The sequence below is a fragment of the Penaeus monodon genome, chromosome 34 (genome assembly GCF_015228065.2).
Source record: "Penaeus monodon isolate SGIC_2016 chromosome 34, NSTDA_Pmon_1, whole genome shotgun sequence".
NCBI lineage: Eukaryota > Metazoa > Arthropoda > Malacostraca > Decapoda > Penaeidae > Penaeus > Penaeus monodon.
The window spans coordinates 8,550,438-8,554,735 of NC_051419.1; positions in this window are offsets into that span (position 1 = coordinate 8,550,438).

The window sequence follows — 4,298 nt, forward strand, 5'->3', positions numbered from 1 at the left end:
TAAGCACAAAGCGATATACATACTCAATTAGTTTGCTTTCTTAACGAGCTTACCTGCCTGCTTGCCTGGTCTGGACTGTTTCTTCCCATGTATAAATACCTATATCCATGCCTTTTTTTTCATATCTGTTTTATTCTTATAATTCTACAATACCTTTTAAGTCTTTTACTGTTTTTTTTTAATATCGGAGCCAGTTATGTTAATTGTACGCAAAATGAGACCAGTGGAATACCTGAATGCCTACACGGAACAAGTGGCCGCACTGATTTGCGCTTTGCGAAACAATCGCGACAGTATTTTCTCGCACATATTGTGTGTACACAGGAAAGAAAAATAAACGAGTCTGCTCCGAGACACGGCCGTGTTTCTTTCTCCTCCCAGCCCAAGGAACTTTACAGTGACGTACCATATCCGTCACCGATCCATACTCAAAAGATAAGTAGTTGGCTGCTCATTTTATCCATACACCCACTGTTTTATGCTGTATGCATGTTTCTTAAACGCTTCATTCAATAAATGTATATTTTGCAAGTGTCTCCACCAATTTTAGCCGTCCACATTAACAGTTTTAGCCGGCCATTTTAGTTATTTCCTTTACTTCATTGTTACTTTTTATATCTTTGGTGATATTTCGTGTTATTTTACTTGCGCGTTTTATTGAATTGGCTTTGCTTTTATTTCCGTTTTACTTTTCGGGCCAGGCTTTCATTTCTTCTTATATTTAATAAATATTGTGGACTACGGGTTTTATGAAACGAGCTGGCGAGGTCTGACCGCTCGCTACCACCCACCTACCACTGCCTCGCCACGCTACGTTCGCTCCCGTATTACCTCGACCGAATTAAGAATCTGCCAGTTCTGCAACGCATGAGCTCAAAGCTCACTTGACATCAGGACCTTTCACAGGGCCATGCTAATGATTGTATACAGTACAGTATTACATTCTTAATATATTAGACATGGAAATTAATATTGCAAGAATAGCATGAGAGACAAGAGTCCTCTCACAATTGGTGGCTAGCGGCGAGATAAGATTATCTTATAGTTCCCCATACGCCTCTGTAATGTTGAATATATTTGTAATGGTATACTTTCAAACATATTTTTAATATATATATATTTGTTTTTAGTTTTGCGCTTGCTGTGTATTGGATGACCACACTGCAGTGACCACTACACTATACTCTGCCTGACCTACGCGCGCCCACGGTGTAGCCCTCCATCTCCAAAACTGTATGTTTTTTTTCTGTTTTGCTAGTACTACAGCTCTCATAGTTAGATGATGCCGCCCAAGACAAAAAGGACTATAGGTGTTGAATCACAGGGTGGTAATGAGCCACAGGGCGCTGGCCCACTACAAGTTCTGGAAGAGGTCGCTCGTGTTGCTATCCCGGAGGTACGCGACGATAATGTCGAACTTTCCCGAAACCTCTCGATGCATGAGGAGATTATGAACATGCTGCATAGTATGAGAGCAGAGTTGAGAGAAGTAAAGAATAAGAATGATAGTTTGGAAGTGGAGCTAAGAGAAATGAAAAGTAGGAATGAAAGGTTAGAAATGAAGCTTTGTGAGAAAGAGTTGAAAGAGCACGGAAGAGCGAGTGTTGTAGGGCGCGAAAGTGAAATTGATGTAAACATAAGGAGTGAAAGTTCGTTAGAGGGACATAGGGAACAGAGATGTTCATTCGATCAGGCGCCCCCACCTCAGATTCCACTGATCGCGCAAGGGTTACCCCATGAGAGGCCGGTTCATCTACCGCATTTACATCAGCCACAGCATTCTAACGATGCCATGCCACCGGGATTCATCCCTACACCTGCTCCATTACCCACTTTCCCTAATGTTGCCTATGCTTTAAGTCCTCCCGCTTATATAGTTAACAGGGACTCTATTCCGATATTTCGCGGTGAAACTTCGGCAAATAACCCGCTAAAGAGAAACCAAGAGCTTGAAACCTGGATCAGAGCCATTGAAAATATGACTCGGCCTGCAGCAGACGAGGCACTTCTCAGAACTGCTAAGGCTCACTGCAGGGGTAATGCAGATCTTATTGTCAACGGTCCTGCTTTTGATATGTTTGTAAACTGGGGTTCCTTTAAAGCTGCATTGCGTAGGAAGTTTCGGGGAACATATAGCTCGTCAGACTTTTTCAAAGTGCTTGATAGTCATAAGATGGACACCTGGGCAGGCCCCTCTAGATTATTTTACTTCTCTAGAGGCACATATATATCAGGGTTATCGTGATCACCCCGAATCTATTGGCAATCCTGAACAGCTCATACGTCGCATGTTCCTTCAGGCCGTCCCAAACTGGCTGAGAGATTTCTTAACTATCAAAGAGGATGAGCCTCCATCAGTAATAGCAGAGTTTGCTCAGCGAATATATAATACTAGAATGGGCATCTGTCAATATGACACTAACTCTTCTCAACCTGAACCCACACCAGCTAGACAGCAGCAGTCTCGGCGGTATGTCAATGTCACACACACACCTAAATGGTGTGAGTTTCATAAATTGAGTACTCACAACACACATGAATGTCGTGCAGCTAATAATGCTACTGCATGTTTCAACTGTAGGCAGCAAGGGCACAGAGCAGCCAACTGTCCCTTTCCTGAACGCCGGCACCGACCAACCCCCGTCGACGTCGGATACTCTCGAGGGGCAATCAGTGCTGAGAACCCCAGCAGACTCGCTCAGTAACCAGTCAGGGAGACCAATTGTGCCAATTAATGTCAGTGGCTCCCCTGTATTAGCATTTGTTGACACTGGCTCAGAAGTCTCCATTGTAAAGCCTTCAGCTTTACAAAGGATGTGTGGATACAAGAAGTACCCAACTAGTAAGACTATACTAGGAGTGTCAGGGGTCCCAGAAGAAGCCTCATGCGAGGTAAAACTCAGATTTGACATTTCTCCCAGAGTTATGATTAGTCATAGGCTTCTTTGTGCCGAGAATTTAACGTTTCCAGGTGATATTTTGCTTGGTATGGACTTGTTAGGACGTGTCAATTTCACACTTTCTCACCATACCAGTCCTCCTTCAGCTTATCTTATCATTAATAAGTGTCATTTGCCAGTACACTTCACAGAGACACAGTCATTGCACGTAAGTCTTGTTTCAGAGCCAGACGTGTTCACCACAGAGCTAGATGCTTCCGCCGCTAAGTGTACAGCCACAGCAGGCTCTATGAACACAACCATTGCGAACAAGACTTGCCACATTCAAAAAGATCTGGCAGACACTTTCTCGGTTGATTCACGTCATGTTCATGTTCATAGAACCACATCCATTCCGGGTAAAGCTGCCAAGTTTGTCAGATGTAAGGTCTCTAGGGATGTTACAGGAGATGCAGTGTTTCTGGAATCTCAAGGTGGTACTACGTTTATGGTTCCAAACAGTGTTGCAAAAATCACGCCACAAAGAGAATGCGATGTTTGGGTCGTTAATATTGCACGAAACCCCTACTCTTAAAAATGGTAAGAAGCTAGGTGATGTTTATGGTGTGTCAGAAAGAGAAGTTGGCACCAGTGATGGTGGTGAAGTTGGCTCTCCTCTTCTGGTCGAGGAATCCCCAGGGTTGCCAGGCATCTCACAGGTTGAGGAATCTCTGGTCGAGCCAGATGATTTTGAGCACCCATCCTTTGCAGAGGATGACTTCGATTGTGCTTATGGCCTCTATGATTTTGGGTATGAGGATGACCATTTCACCATCTTCCCTGAGGTTGACCTCTCTCCATCACCCGCCTGTGCAGTAACTACACATGATAGCCAGACAAATAGTGTAGGTAATAAGAGTGGAGTTTTGTCATCACAAGGACTTCCTGATTTAGATCCTTTACTAACTCACCTTCCTATCGAGTCTCGTTCTAAGTTGGAAGACGTGTTGTATCAATATCCATTACTTTTTAGTGGGGATAAAACAAGCATCGGTACAGTGCCTGGTGTTCAGCACACCATAATAACCTCTGAAACTAAGCCAATCTGTACGCGGCAGTGGCGCCTTCCACATGCCACTCGCCAGGTCATCAGGGCAGAGTGTGACGAGATGCTAGAGGCTGGAGTAATTGAGCCTAGCACATCACCGTGGCTCTCTCCAGTTGTGCTGGTTAAAAGAAAGATGGTTCGGTAAGGTTCTGTGTGGACTACAGAAACTTGAATTCTGTTACCACACCTGACACGTATCCACTTCCTCGCATAGATGAGCTGATAGATGACCTTAATAGCACATCTGTATTTACATGTTTAGATGCTAGAGCAGCTTATTGGAGTGTGGAAGTAAGGCCAGAAGACCGGCC